This window comes from Phoca vitulina, unplaced genomic scaffold, assembly GCF_004348235.1.
Source record: "Phoca vitulina isolate PV1807 unplaced genomic scaffold, GSC_HSeal_1.0 scaffold56, whole genome shotgun sequence".
Lineage (NCBI taxonomy): Eukaryota > Metazoa > Chordata > Mammalia > Carnivora > Phocidae > Phoca > Phoca vitulina.
The window spans coordinates 6,820,522-6,837,032 of NW_022589759.1; positions in this window are offsets into that span (position 1 = coordinate 6,820,522).

Consider the following 16,511-nt stretch of genomic DNA (forward strand, 5'->3'; position numbering starts at 1 on the left):
CCTGCTTGGTGAATGACCTGCTGGGTGGGTCAGAATGGGGGTTACCTTGGAGGTACTGACTGGGAGGGAGGTGGGGGTTTGGGGTCAAGTTCTGCATCTTGATCTCTGTGGTAGTTTCTCAGAGTCAACATGTATAAAAAGTCATGGAGCTGTACACTTAAGATTTGTTCATTTTATGGGATAGAAGATACACCCTAACTTTTAAAAAAAATTAAAACATAAAGGTTAAAATATAATGATGGGTCAGGAGATCCCCTACAAAGAGCCAGACACTTCATTTTAAAGTGCTTTCATGTGGAGTGACCAAAAAAAAAAAAAAAAGTTTTGTATTCAGCACAAAAAGTCGGTACACTGGGATTCCCAGGAACCTTCCAGCAGCAGATGGGATTTTGGCAATGATATGCACGCCTTCTTCCAGCAGGTCATTCACCAAGCGCTGGTGGCTGGCCAGCCCACCTGCCTGTCTGCCAGGGACCTGTGTGGTCCATGTCTGCCATGGGCACCTGGCCCCCGGCCTTGACCTTGATTTGCTTTCAGCCTCCCATCCCCCTGGGAGGCAGAACCTCTGAGGGCTGAGCCAGTTAGACACTGGGCATAGCCCTGCCTTCCAGGAGCTCCCAGCCTGGTGGGCAGAAAGCGGGTGCCTACTTGGTCATTTACACATACGCTCGGCTGGAATGGGCGGACGTCCGGGGTGCTGCAGGGAGGTCAGAGTTCAGGTGCTCGTTCTATAGGATGTGGAAGCACTGTGCCCAGCAGGGAGGGAGGGGCTGGGGAAGGATTTTCTCAGGCAAAGGGAACTGCGTGTGCAAAGGCACAGGGCGTGGACAAAAAGATACAGAACATCCAGGGAGCTGCTCCCTGTGGCTGGTGGCAGCTGAGGAACGTGCCCATAATCCTGGAGACCCAGGGGTGCTGGGGCAGGTCACTGATGTCTAGGGGCGGCTTTCCTCCTCTGGAAGGCAGCGCTGGCCTGCTAGGACCTCTTGCAGGTTTGAGGAGGCACAAAAGAGGTTAACAGGAATATCGTGTGGATCACAACCCACTCCTAAAAGATGGTTTTGGGGAGGTGGGTGGGGCGAACGGGGTAACTGGGTGATGGGCTTTAAGGAGGGCACGTGATGGAATGAGCACTGGGTGCTGTATGCAACTGATGATCACTAAATTCGACCTCTGAAATTAATAATACAGTATATGTTAACTAAATTGAATTTAAATAAGGAATTTTAAAAAATAAAATAAAAGATGGTTTTCACTGTTGCTTCCTTGTGAACTCGTACTCTAGATCTCATTCAGATCATTTGATCCAGAAAACAGTTCATATGTTCATCTACTCATTCAACGTGTATTTATTGAGCACCTACTCTGTGCCACGCCCTGCCATAGGTGCTGTGGACGGAGACACGTGGCGAAGGAGACACGTACATGAAATCTAAAGTATTTTAGGTGTGTTAAAAGCTAAGGAGAAAAATAAAGTGGGGATGGCGGATAGGGAGTGGGGATGGCTTGATTTTAGGTAGGATGGGCCCTTTAATTTTGTTCTGGAATGCATCTCACTCTCCAGGTACATAACAGGTGCTCAAAAAAATTTTGCTGTGTTTGTTGGATGAATCCTAAAATAAAAAAGGCACAAGAGACCTTGACTGATCATCTGCTCCCAAACTCTCAGTTTGCGGATGAGGAAGCTGAGGCACAGAGAGGCTAAATCATCAGCCACTTGTCACTTGTCACTACAGCTGTGGAGTGACCCAGCAAGGAAGATGCCCGTCTGCTGTGTGACCCTGGGGCTCCACCCCCAACGTTCCCTGCTCCTCATCCATCACAACCGATACAGGGCAAGCCCTCATCCACTCGTGGCTGGAAGCTCACCGAAGCCTGTGCAGCCGACTCTGCTCTGGGTGAGGGGGACGCAGGGCTGGCCTGGTGTTGGCAGGAGACAGTGAGCCTTGCCTGCCTCCCAGGCCGGCTGGCGACAGCAGCCTTCTCAGCAACTTTGGGGGACCATTGAAGATGCTCCGGCCTGCTCCTCGGCTCCCTGGCGTGCATTTGCAGTGTCTTGGCTAACAGTGAGCATCCACACGTGGTCAGCGACGGGCCACAGGCCCGGGCCTGTGCGGGGGGCCAGGGGAAGGGCTCGGGAGTGAGGAAGGCATGGGCCCCACCCTCCAGGCGCTGCTGTCGGGGAGGATCGGCCGGGAGCAGGGGCGGGGAGCAGGGGTGGGGGTGCAGCCGCTCGGCAGGTGGGCCGTGCAGGGTGGCTGAGCTGGAGATGGCGGGGACAGAGAGGGAAGCCTGGCAGGCAGGAGCACGGCTGTGTTCCGGAGCAGGGACCGTGTGTGTGGGGTGGGCAGGTGCCACCATATACCCCAGGGCCATCAGGGGGCTGGCGGGGCCCCGTCCTTGTGTCTGTGCTGGAGAGCCACCGGGTGTGTTGGGCAGGGCAGCAAGGGAGAATGAAGGGAAGGTGCCTCTCTAGGGGATTTGAAATTCCAGATTCGCATCCCAGTTCCCTGTGCCACCTTGGGTCTGTCACCTGACCTCTCTGAACCTCAGTCTCGTCCTCTGAAACAGGAATCAGAACACTTCCTGGGCTGTTGGGAGGATCCAGTGAGCAGAGCACAGAGGCAGAAGCCACTACTAGGATCATGTCTCGGACAAGAATTTACTGCGTGTCTCTTGTATGCCAGGCACTGAGGCTGACCTGGGGTTCACTGGGGACAGGCGACGGCTCCGGGCTTCCTGGGGGCTGACGGGCAAAGTGTAGTGTGTGGGGCTGTGGGGGCTGAGAGGGGCGTTCACCCCAGCCTGGCAGGGTGGGCTCCCTGGAGGGATGACACATATGAGAAGAGCTGCAGAAAGCGCAGTCCCTCCAGGGGAAGGCGAGGGAGGGACAGCATGACCAGACCTGCTGGGGGTGGGGGAGGGGCGCGGCCTGACCCACCAACTGTTGCTTTCCTGGGGGCAGGATTGCCCTTACCAGGGCTGGAAATGCGTCCTGATAACAGGTGTGTGGGAGCCACGACGGCTCACCCACGTTCATGGAGGCGAAACCCTACCTGACGTTATCTGCATCCAGAATCTAACTTCATTTTACATATAAATGCAAATTTCCCTTCCCTGCCCAGTTATCACAGTCACTGAATTTTCTAGGAGCGCAACCACCATGTCAATGGAGGGGAAGGCTATTCTTTGTTTCTTTTGGACATTAACCAAGAGCTGGCCACCATTTCTAAAAATCACGTCACCAACGGCCTCACCCACAGGCACACCTGTGACCTGGGGCTCCTGGGTCGGGGCAAGCTTCTGATTCCTTCTCTCTATCTTTGAGAGGGTCCAGCATCCTCCCATATAATTTTATGGCAAATTATCTCCCTTTTAGTCCTTCTCCTTTATATTATAATTAGGGCATTATATTGCTGGTTTGGAAGTCACACGTACAGGTGAATTCTATACCCAGGAATTCAAGTTCAGAATAGAAAGTCACATTACAAAATACTCATTTTATAAAAGAAGCAGCAGGTCTGAATACGTTCCAGCCCCTGAGATAGGAGTTGGGGAAATGGTTTCGTGCCCGTGAGCCAGGGCTGAAAGGACGGGGCAGCCAGTCCCCATGGCCCCCACCAAGAAGCACGCAGACCTCGGGAAGGATTCAGTGATGTGGGTGACCAGGAGAGGGGGGTCTGAACATCGCACTGCCCCCTCTGAAACAGTGCCCTCAGGTGGAAACAGAAAAGGCACCTTGGCCTGATGTGGACCCATCTGTGTTCTCATGTGTGAATCTCGTGTGAGGACACAGCCCTGAGACCAGCTGGGTGCACACAGCTGCCCCGATTCAGCTCAGAAAGGTAGAGGCTCTTTATGGTGGGTAAGACTTTGAGACGGAATCCACCTAACACACAGTCTGTCAGGAGTGTGACTGACTAACGTTAGCCACCGAATGAGGGCAGGAAGTGCCAAGTGAAATTCACTTCCACATCAATTGTCAGGTTACTCGGATTGAGCGCATGTTCTTGTACTCACCCAAAGAGAGGGAGAGAGATGTCCTTTATATTAACAAGGAGCATCATTTCCTCGGGGAGAAAAGTACACATATTTAAAAACTATCAAGAGGAGTGTCATATTTCCAACCTGCCTGGGACCCCGATGGTTGTGCCCTGTCACTTAGAGGGATGAGGCGGGAGAGCCAGCCGTTGACCAGACGACCAAAGGGCTTGTAAGTCACGTCAAGGAGCTGCAACTTAATCCCAAATTTAATGGGAAGCCATTGGCAGATGTTGTGCAGGAAGCTACGTGATCAAATTTGCATTTTAGAGAAGTCATTCTGGCTACAGGGTGGACAGTGGATGGGAGGGGCTGAGACTAGATGCGGGGAGGTCATTCGGGAGCCTGGGGGTTTGGGCACCGGGAGAGGATGGTGGCCCAGATTGTGCAGGAACAAGAAATGACAGTAGGAGGGGTGCCTGGGTGGCTCAGTCGTTAAGCATCTGCCTCGGCTCAGGTCATGGTCCCAGGGTCCTGGGATCGAGCCCCGCATCGGGCTCCCTGCTCAGCGGGAAGCCTGCTCCTCCCTCTGCCACTCCCCCTGCTTGTGTTCCCTCTCTCGCTGTGTCTCTCTCTGTCAAATAAATAAATAAAATCTTTAAAAAAAAAAAAAAAAGAAATGACAGTAGGGGCCATGCGGGGGGGGGGGGGGGAAAAAAAAGGGGGCGGGTCGTTGGGGGGTGGGGGTGGGGGACAGAGGTGGCCTGTCTTGTCCTGGGGGGGAGGGGTGGGCAGAGGACAGTGGCCTGGATTAACAAATGGGCATCGAGGAGAGTGGTCATGTGCAAGCCTTCTGCAGCCCGTGCCCCGTGCAGGCACCGCCCACACGATCCTCCAGCAAAGGCAGGTCCACTGGGTCACCGTGTATACAGACAAGGAAATGGGGACTCAGAGAACTTAAGCCTTTGCTGTGGGCACAGGGGTGACCACCGTGGTCACAGTGCACCTGCCTCTCAGAGATTCTAGAGCTCTTTCAGAGGCCTTGTGGACGGGTCCCATGATTGGATTTGTGCCAAGGAAGAATGCTTGTCTGCATGGACTGCCCAGGGTCTGCCTGGCCATGCACAGGAACAAAGAACTGAGTTTCTTCTGTTGGGCCTGGAGCCCCGAACTCAAACGTGCTCCAGCTGCAAAGGCAGGAAGGCAGCCCTGCAGAGTTGCCTCCCCGATAAGACTGTCCTCAGGGAAGCAGCTGAAGGGCCTGGGTACAGCCACGAACCTCCTGAGTGGACACAGCTGCCCCAAGCAGGGGGTGGACCAGACCCACCTGCAACCTCCCAAGGTCAGGGGTCGCCCTAATCAGGGCTCCTGAGCATGCAGGACACCCCTCCCTTCGTGCCTCCAGCATCAGGTGCAGGAATCATGCAGCCCTGTCCAGAGTCCGGAGGTCACCCTGTAGAGACGTCGCTGGGAGGGGAGAGGATGGAACCAGCGACCTGGCTCCTCCCCCGGACACCAGCCCCAGTCGGGACGCCTAGCCTCCGCGGCCCCGCGGCAGCAGCCCTCGGCCGCGTGGGTTTGGGGCGCCCTCTGCTGGGCGCTTTCGCTGTTTGCCGGGTACCGCCGGGACCCGCCTCCGGAATTGGATCTTTAGGTGTTTGTGGCAGGGAGGGCGGGGGCGGGCAGGGAAGAGGGTCTCCTTTCTCTTCGCGTGGGGAGGGGGAGACAGTCCCAGGGAGAAGGTGGCCGGTCCCCCAGCGAAGAGAAAGAAGGCACGGGACAGATAAGCCTATGGTTTCCATGTCGGTGCCTGTGCCCTCGTCAATAAGGGCCCGCCCTGCCGGGACCCTCACTCGGTCCCTCCCACACGCTGGCTTTTATGGCCTCTCTTAGGATTCACAGTAGCCCGCGGTGATTACAGTATTGCAATTATTTTAATGGATATAACTGCTACTACTACCTATTTTATTGGATATTATTTACTACATATTGGAGTCACAGTAGCCCATGATAATAATAGTATTAAAATTATTTTAATGGATGTAACTATTACTCCACCTTATTTATTGGATATTACTTGGATGGGTAGAATTACTAATCCTACTTATTATGGATATTTTATTCAATATTATTTGTTAGATATCGGATATTATTTATTGGCTATTGGATTCATAGAAGGCCATGATAATCATTGTAAAAAGGTTATTTTAATGACTAGAACTACTCCTCCTAGTTATTGGATATTTGATAATTTTTGAATGAATAGAACTACTAGGGCTAATAGCTATCACTGATTGATTGAGTAGCCGTGATGTGCCCCATGCTTCATTACCTAGCTCAAGCCTCATTTCTATCATCAAGCCCATTTTCCAGATAAGAAAGCTGAAGTTCCCAACGACCAAATGCCACACCCAAAGCCACACAGCTCCGCAGGTACAGACCCTCATCAAACCCCGGGCTGGACCCCGGGGTCAGTACTCTCTCCTTTGCCTGGCTGGCCCCCTCAGCTGTGGCCATAGTACCGGCCCCCCTAGGACGCAGAGGACCCCTCATTCACCCCGGAGGTGGGGGGCTCCCGTGCTTGTGAAAGCTGCTTACCTTCTGCCATCCCCTGGAGCAGTTCTGTCTGGTAGCAACTGAGGCAGGGTTGGTGCAAAAGACATAGGGCCTGGTACCTGTGCACCCCGAGTTCCTGCAGGGAACAGGGTGCTGAGTCAGGGCTCCCCAAGCATCCTGGAACCCGTCCCTCCCAAGAATGACATGACTGCATGGAAGTGAAAAAGGCATTGGGCCCATCTGTCTCCGTGACCAGGAATGTTGAGTAAAGAAAAGTCCTTCCTTGGCTGGGGAGGGACAGCCTCTTCTAACAACATCCTTTCAAAGCTCTATGGGGTGAATCCCAGGCAGGCAGCGCTTCATGAAGATCAAGGAGGTCCAGAGGAGCCCTGGCTTTTCTCTCTGGGGATGCACCAAGGCAGACATGGGGAGGTTGGGGCGGGGGGAAGATGCACAATTATTCCTTACTTAACACCTTCCACCCCACTTGCCAGGCTCTGTGTTGACTGTTTTCCATTTGCCATCTCACCAGCTCTGTATGAGGTCAGCACTCGTTCACCCATGGGGAGACTGAGGCATGGAAATACTAATTTCCATGGGTCTATATATAATACTAATTGCCCAGGGTCACACAGCTGGGGAGTGACGTGAAGGATTCGAACTCAGACCTTTCCCCGTTCCAAAAACATCCATGCTTTTCCCATTAAAGGGACATTTGTATTTGGCCTATGGCCCACTTTGACTTCCAGATCTTCTTCTTGCCATGTTTACAGGGGCCTTCCTATCCCATCTGGCAGCAGTGTGTGGTGTTTAAGTGCACAGGCTCAGTGATCAGCTTGTCTGGGATTTAATCCTGGGCCTGCCACTCGCCAGCACTGGGTAAATGACGTCACCACTCTATGCCTCGGTTTCCCCATCTGTAAAATAGGGATAATGGTAATAATACCTCCCTCCAAGGGATCATGTGAAGAGTAAATGAATTAATATTTATAAATATGAAATTCTTAGAGCCTGGTACAAGATAAATGCTCAACACATGGGCTTTTATTCATTCATGCCGTAGCTCTCAGCCCGGGTTGCAAATCAACCCCGGAGCTTTAGAAAAATGCCAACGTGTGGGTCCTACGCCAGAGGTTCTGATTTAACTGGTCTCAGGCGGCAGAGCTCCCCGGGTGATTCCAGTGCTCAGGCAAAAGCAAGATGCACCCGGCCAGAGTTTCCACAGCAGGGGTGGTGTCCTGGGCACCAGGGACAGTGGGTGGCACCCAGCAGGTGTCAGGAAATGCTGGAGGGCTGCTCAGATGCCCTTTGGGTCTATGTCACTCTTAATTCAGCATCAAGATCCCAATGAGTTTGGATCTCACCTCCCATCAGGTAGGAGGGAGGTCACCCACTCATGTCGAGGTCATTGGCCTGAAATATGAAGACAAGCTTTGTCCCATCCTGAAAGTGCCTAATGCAAACATGAAGTCATCCCAGCCCTGCCTCTGCCAAGGGCTGTGGGAGATCCGCCCGGGACAGAGCCAAGTTCCTGAGAATTCCCGAGAAGGGACACACCCTGCTTCCTTCTAAGTCCCATGCTGCTGGCCCCTGGCTTCTCTGGGGTGTGCCAGGGAGGAGAAATTCAGGTCCGGCAAGGATGTGGGGGCAGGCGGAGGCCTCTGAGCTCCGGCCTGTGGCTCTGGTCTGGGCCCATCCCTTCCACGGCACTCAAATCCCTCTCCCACAAAGGATGACACATACTGGTTCCTTATTCCCTTTTACAGATGACTTCAGCTCTCTGGGTCTTTGTTTTCTCATCTGAAAATACCTCATAGGTTTTTGTGAGGATAAACGACAGAAGAGAGTCCACATTAAGTGGTGGCCACGATTCAGCAGTCACACCGGTTGGGGGGACAGGGGTGGTCCAGGAGGTGACCAGAAGCACCCTTCTGGAGGTGGGCTGTGGCCCGGTCACCCAGGAAGGGCAGCTGACAGAGGCTCAAGGCCTGGGGCCCTGAGGGCAGGGGCTGGAGGCTGACAGAGAGAAAACGCAGTTGGTGCAAGAGCCAGACCCATCCCCTGCTAAGATGCAAGCATTTCCTCCAAAAACATGAAGGGACCAGCATTTCCCGTGCCCCCCCCCGGCCCCCCCGTGGGCCAGGCATAGGCCAAGATGTGTATACGGGTGCTGCGTGCATGTCGGGTAAGCCCCCTGGCAGCCTTTCAAGGGATATTAGCCTCTGTTTCCATTTAAAGACAACATGACGGAGGGGTGAGTGCTCCCGAATCCACGCCCAAATCTGCCCGAGTGTGAAGCCTTACCTCTTCTACTTTGTTCACACACTGGAATGGGATGTGGGTGAAACATCAGCCAGGGGCCTAAGGGACCTCTCTAAATTATTATTATTATTATTATTATTTTTAGAGAGAGCATGAGTGAGGAAGGGGGGTGGCGGGGAAGGGCAGAGGGAGAGGGAGGGAGAGACTCTAAAGTAGGCTCCATACCTAGCACAGAGCCCGATGTGGGGTTTGGTCTCACGACCCTGAGATCACAACCTGAGCCAAAATCAAGAATCGGACCTTTAACTGACTAAGCCAGCAAGACGCCCCCCCCCTTGTATTATTTTAAATAGATAATTTAGGGGGGCACCTGCATGGCTCAGTCGATAGAGCACATGTCTCTTCATCTCAGGGTTGTGAATTCAAGCCCCACGTTGGGCATAGAGGTTACTTAAACAAAATAAATAGAAATAGAAAAGAAAAGAAAAGAATACAATGGAAGATGCACCACAAGTCTAGGAAGCTCTGAGTTCCCTCTGGAGGGACTGGGTCACCTCTCATCTCCAGCGTGGTGTCTTGCAACAAGGAGCTGGCATGACAAATGTTTGTTAAACTAAACATTGACTTATTCATTCTTTCAACAAATATTTACTGAACACCCACTGGGTATTACATGAGGTACTGTGAACCCAACAGGGAACAAGACAGACAAGGTCGGTGGGTTAATAGAGCCCACATCCAGGGAGTGTGTGTGGGGAGTAGGATGCACAGGGAAAAGAGACGGAAAGTAAGCAAAGGGGATGAAAGCCTGTGATAAGGACTATGTGTCAGTTATCTGTTGCTGCGTAACAAACACCCCCAAACACATGACGCCACAGAACCACCGTTCATTTCCTCACAGTGCTGCAGCTTGGGCTGGGCTCGGCGGGAGGTTCTTTCGCTGGTCTTGCCTGAGGCCCTTTGTCACCTCCCCTGGCATCTGGCACCTGGACTGGGGTGGGAGGGCTTCAGCGGGCCTCACCACGCCTCCCCTCTCTCCACATGGCCTCATTATCTGAGAGTCTAGCCGGAGGGCTTCCTGACAGGGTGGCTGGAGGGCTTCAAGAGAGCAAAGGCAAAGCTACATGGCCATTCCAGGCCGGGCTCTGGAACCAGATCAGTGTCACTTCAGCCACTCTGTTGGCCAGTGAGTCATGAAGCTGGCCCAGATTCAGGAGATGGCACCATGAACTCCCAGTTTTTGGTGGCAGCAGCTGCAAAAGAGCATGGCCACGTTTTTCCATTTATCCCCAGCTCGGAAAGACATACATCAGGTGATGAAATAGGGCAGAAGTCAGAAATCAGGCCCACAGACATAGTTGCTTGGTCTGAACAGTGTTACCATTTTTGAAAAATTGAATTGACTTTAAATGCAGAGACCAGAGCCTTTCACGTAAAACTCCAGGTTTTCTAGCTTCTTTGGAAAGGTCAGGAGGTCTGGCCACGCTGGGCCCCCATTTCCGCACGGCAGGCTGCAGAGCGCTAGCTGAGAGGCAGCTGCCTCCACCAGGTGGGGGGGGGCCCTCTCCTTTTGCCGCTGGTCTTGCCTCCCCAGTGATGTCTAACCCTGGACTGAGTGTCTGTTCCCACCTAGGACCCTTCGGATTTGTTGCTGTGACAGTGGGGCTGAGGAGGAAAGCAAGAAACATCGCCCCTACCTGAGAGATACACTGAGAAGCCCGTGTTTGGACATTATCTGTATTTGTAGAGAATCAGCAGTTGATTCTCTCTGCCTCGGCTTCACTTTGGAACCTCTTAGGCCTTTTGGCATTTTCAGGCCTTCTGATACAGAGCTGGGGGAAGAGGGGCAGAGAAGCTCTCCATAACGCGGTGCCATCGATGCCACATCCTGAAGGATGAGGAGCCAGGATGAGTGATGGGTGAAGAGACACAGCATGTGCCAATGCCCTGTGGTCACAGAGGGATCCTGTGGTAAGGGGAGGTGTCAAGTGGCATAAAATGAGGCTGAAGCAGTGGGTAAGAGACACCTTGCAGTGGTCCAGAGCCTACAGCATGAGGGTTAGGTGTCCTTCCCAAGGTGTGGGACAGCAGCAAAGGGTTTTTAAGCAGGGGAGTAACACGGTGGGACTTCCAAAGCCTGCAAATGCAGATTGCAAAGGGAGGGGGCTAGGATTTGGGGGTGGGTTTTCCAGTTGAGCTGGGTGGGATTGGCAGAGATCAGTGATGAAGACAGGAGGGGCTGTCTGTCGAGATTTCTGGTCCTCGACACTGTCTGAAGGAAGCCTAGGTAAGGAGGGGCCTCCAGCAACTCAGGCGGGCCCAGGGACTTCTACCGTAGCCTCTGCAGAGTAGAAAGTCTGCGGGGCGCAGATCTGGGGAGAAGTAGGACCAGTGAGCTCTGGCCCCTGAAAGTCTCGGCCACATCGGGCCAGCGATGGAAGCAGGTGTATCATTTCCAAGACGTCTGAAGACGGATGGTTCGCAGCTCTGGCTGCACATTAGGGTCCCCTGGGTCCCCTCCCTGGGCGCCTCCGGACTAAGCAAATTCTAACTTCTAGGGGCGCCTGGGTGGTTCAGTCAGTTAAGCGTCTGCCTTCGGCTCAGGTGATGATCCCGGGGTCCTGGGATCGAGCCCCACTGAGCAGGGAGCCTGCTTCTCCCTCTCCCTCTGCCTGCCGCTCTGCCTACTTGTGCTCTCTATCTCTGTCAAATAAATAAAATCTTAAAAAAAAAAAATTCTAACTTCTAGAGGGTGGGGCAGTGTGAGTTTCCCACAGCTGCTGTGACACACGGCTGCAGGCTGAGGGCCTTTATCCTCTCGAAGTTCTGCAGGCCGGCGGTCCAACAAGGGTCTCACTGGGCTGCAGTCAAGCTGATGCAGGGCGGTCTTCCTTCAGGAGGCTGCCGGGGAGAACCATCCCTTGGCCTCTTCCAGCTTCTGGAGGCTGCTCGTGGTCCTTGGCCTGTGGCCATGTCACTCCAACCTCTGCTGCTTCTGTTGTAACGTCTTCCGTTTGCCCCTCTGGTCTCCCTGTTGTAATAAGAACCCTTGTGAGGACAAGCGGCCCACCTGGATAACGAAGAATCATCTCCTCATCTCAAAACCCTTCAGTGAATCACATCTGCGAAGTCCCTTTGGCCACGTCAGCTCACAGGTTCACTGGTTTGGGGATTAGGACATGGACGTACTTGGGACGCAGTGGGTATCTTCCCACCTGCCACGGGGCTAAGGTGTCCCAAGGCTTTTCTGCATAGTGAGTGTAGTCAAAGGGAGGTCCCCGAGGACGGCTGGCTCTTCTGGCCTCATCTTGGGGTGCTGTGGGGATCCCTGGAGGGGACACTTCTTTAGCGCCAGTCCCACTGTACTGTGTCTAACGACAAGAAGAGATGGCAAAAAGGCAAAAGGACAGTTGCAGAAGGAACACAGGCCTAGGTATCAAGAGACCTGGGTTCAAATCCCAGCTCTGCCTGAGACCAGCCACATGACTTGGACCAAGGGACTCAAACAGCTTGTGCCCTTCTCATCTGTTAAGTGAGGGTCGTGATCTTTAAGCATGTTGTGAAGATAACCGGCTGCAAAGGACCCGGCATGGGGTGGCAGGTGTCCAGTGGATGCTAGCCACCAAGTCTCCGGGCAGTTTAAAGGGTGCGGGGAAGACAGCTAAGGAGCCGACACCCCAGGCAGGTGATGTCTCCTGCTCTCCTCCCTCCCTGCCTCACGGCTGCAACGGGGAAACACAGCCCTTGCGGCAGCTCTAGAATCTGGAGAATCTGGCCCAGCTGGAATTGTTAGTCAGTTTCCCCTTTCCTGGCCCTAGCTGATAAGTATATCCTGCTGGATAAAAATATATCTACCCTTACAGTAAGACTCCCAGGCTGGGAATTCTCTGAGCATCCCCGCCTCCAGGCTGGGAGAGCGGGCATTGCCTTTTCTACAATCTCGCGGCGGCTCGGGTTCACCCGCAGTGGTGAGGGGGCACGCGATCTCGCCGCCCTGCCATGCTCTGGGACCGAGACGGGTCACTTATTGCCACTGGGGAAGAGGCAGGCTGGGCTGGGCAGTGGCGACAGGGGGCAAAACATGGCTCCTTTTCCAACCCGTTTATAAGTAGCAGTGCTGACTGAGACAAAAGCGTAATAACCAGCACAGGGTCTTGCCGAGTGTGGGCCACGGCCCTCAGCCACAGCCGAATGCGAGCTCACTGAGTTCTCCCTCACGACCCCGTGGCCACACGTCCTGTCATTGTCCCTAGGAGACCTGAGGCACAGGGGATAGGCTCTTGGCAAAGAATGAGTTGGTGGCGGAGACTGGATTTGAACCCAGCAATCTCTTATTTAACTGACTGGCTCCTCTTGGATCTAATTTAGAAACGTAGTTCAATTCCCTGATGGCGTGGAAGACATCAGCAGGTCATCCAGACACTGGCAGACCCGCAGGGGTGCCACCCCCGAGTGGCCTCCCCACACCGCCAAGCTGGCCCTCTTTATCCTGACCTTGCTCGCTCAGGGCCGTCTGTCTGCCGCACACAGCACTTTGCATCTGACACCGGACTCCCGAATTCCTCAGTCTTCCCAGCGTGGCAGCCTCCGAGTTGATCTGTTTCCTTCATTGGTCTAGTCCATCCTTCATTGTTTTTTATTCAGCTGAACTTTACATAACACAAACCATTGAAAAGTGCACAGTCCGGTGGTATTTAGTACAGTCCCCATGGCGTGCAAGCATTTCTACCTAGTTCCAGAACATTTTCATCACCCATGCCCATGAGCACTCACGCCCCAGCCCCCCAAACCCCCAGGCCACGGCAACTTCGGATCCACTTTCTGTCTCTAGGGATTTGCTTTCTCTGGACATTCCATATAAAGGGAATCCTACGTGGCCTTTTGTGTCTGGCTTCTTTCACGTGGCATCATGTTTTCAAGGTTCTCCCGTGCTTCATTCCTTTTTCTGGCTGGATAATATTCCACCGTGCGGACGGGGCCCAGCTTGTGTATCCATCCATCCCTGATGGACATTTGGGTTGTCTCCACCTTGTGGCTACTGTGAACAACGCTGCTGGGAACATTCGGGTATCGGAGTCCCGATCGGTTTTCCACAGCTGCTGCACCATTTCACGTCCCCACCAGCAGCGCGTGAGGGTTCCGATGTCTCTACACCCTCAGCAGCCCTGGATACCCTCTGCTGTTTTATGATAACCATCCTAGTGTGTATGAAGTGTTGATCCTCCACTTTTGAAGGCAGAGCAGAGACACCACCCGGCCCCACCTCACTGATCCAGCCCAGGAAACGGATTCCCAAGGTCATCCTGGAACTCAAACCCTCTGCCCTCATGGCCCACAGCCCCTGCAGTCCCCGGGGCGACTTTATTAACAGGGAATGTGTGGAATGCAGAGAACGATCCTTGGGTACAAACGGACTGGGGCCTGCGGAAGCAGCTGACCCCACCCTCGGAAAAAATCCAGTGCCGATAACTCGGAGCACGCCCCTCTCACACCCAAATTTCAGAAGCTACTCTGAACCACAGGCAGGCATAGGAATGAACTCCCTCAGGTTGTCCGGAAAGCTACAAGTCTCTTTTTTCTTTTTTTTGGAATCAAAACACAAGAATGAACCAGTACAGGTTTCTTTTAAAATAAAACAAAATGCACACAAACTCACTCAAACTTGGTCTTACTTTTTTTAAAGCTAGACCTTGACTCTCATTGGCTTGTTTCAGCTAAAAATGGTGGCGGCGGCAGCATGGACCCTCCTAACGGGCTGCCATCCGGGAGTCTCCCCCCAGATGACCCTTTCAGCCACAAAACTGTTCGATTTTCTACCCTTGGCCATTAAGGAAACAAATGAGTGGCTCTCACAAAGGTCTGTCCCCTTCCCAGAGAGGTGGGACGCTGGACAGCCTGGGCTTGGATCCCAGCTCTGCCCCCTCCCGGAACACTGGGCCCACGGGTTTGGCAGAGTGACAACATCTCTGGGCCTCAGTTTCTCTGCTATAAAATGGGTTGTTGGGAGGACGAAGTGAGTTAACACGTGAGGTGCTTTATCTCCACCTGTGTCAGAACCAGCAAAGTACCCCTCCCCCATTTGTAACGGGCAGTCTTGGGTATACTCCTCCAGGACTGGGTTCGTGTGCATGTGTGTGTGTGTGTGTGTGTGTGTGTGAAATATATACTCGTCCCATTATATATGTTCCATTTCTTCTTCTCTTGCTGTGATTTCAGGTGATTCCGGCAGACTTACATAACTTCAACATTACTAGTAGATTCTCCAAGCTCTTTGCCCCTGAGCTCCGGTAGAGATCTCCCTTTGGCACGTCTTCAGCAGCACTGGTCATTGCAGGCTTGCTGTCTCTGGGCAAGGCAGCAAAAGGAAATTAGACTTCTCTCTGCCACAGAAGGAATTCTCATTTAACTACATTGCTGATATCAAGCTCCTCTATTACTCTGAAGTGTAATTTCTTTCTCTCTTCCAAGAAAAGGAAATTTGAGACCGATTTTTTTGGGAAGGACAGAATAGAGACTTATTCTGGTAGGGCTGGAAGCCACCAAGGCAATGACCGTGGAGAGTGGCCGTCAAGGAGTCGATCTTACATCAAGAGTCACGATCCAGGCAGCTGAGACCCAAACCGTTTGAGCTGTGGTGTGAAAAAGACAATAATCTGTTCGGAAATCAAGTCAAGCTTTATCGATGATGCAAATTTACTAGGAGCCGCTGTAAAAATTAGAACCAATCAGAATGCCTTCCCCATCAAATTGTTTTATTAGGTTAATTAAACAGCTTAAAGACAATTCATTTTGTTCGGTACCCTTCTAGAAAATATTTCAAGTTTTAAATGAACTTCCAATACATAAAACAAAATTACTTTACCATAGACAAATTTCAGATCAAAATACAACACTCTGTTTCTGTTTTCTTACAGTTATAAAATCCAGTCAATACAAACTACATAAAAAAGATAAAACACTGTCACTGATCCTCGGTACAAGAGAACAGCACGAATGCAGGTGTTCCCCAAGCACAAGGCCCGCGCTCGCGGCGAGGGATCGACCGCAGTTACCCCACAACACACTGAAGCAGGTGAACAAAGCGCGTGCTACTGGACTGGACAAAGTGAACATACTCTTTTTGCATCAGTATTACTTGTAAACCATCAAGCAACTCTGTAAGAAACGTTACTAATTCAAAATTACTTCCACTTTGCTAAATTTCATACCAGCAAAGGAAGAGAAAGTTACTCCACAGAACAAATGAATACATTTGGACCACAGGATGTTTGACACATGACATTTCAGCGAAATCAAGTCAGCACAATTTCTCTACTGTCCTATTGAGTTTGAGGAGTACAATTCTACAAGCTGCAGTTTCCTGGTACCACAAGTATTTCCAACTGTCCGTACAATGTCTTTCCTTTAGCTTCTGTGTATTTCATTGCAAATCTCTGGTTTTCTGTTTGTTTTTTTTTTTAAAGCGGGAGGTGTTTCCTGAAAGATCGGGATACCTATCACACACAATACAACCTCAACTGCACACACATCTGAGCAGACTGCTCCACTTGAATCTTATCAGATAATAAAAGCTGCAGGGTTTAAACTAAAACGATTCTGTATGTGCCATGTCAGAAAACATAAATATGTTAATTAAACAAAGACTGCTGTTTAACCAGATGAATTCTGATATGGTGTCTTCTGAACTTGGTATTTGTGCAATTTTCCTTATG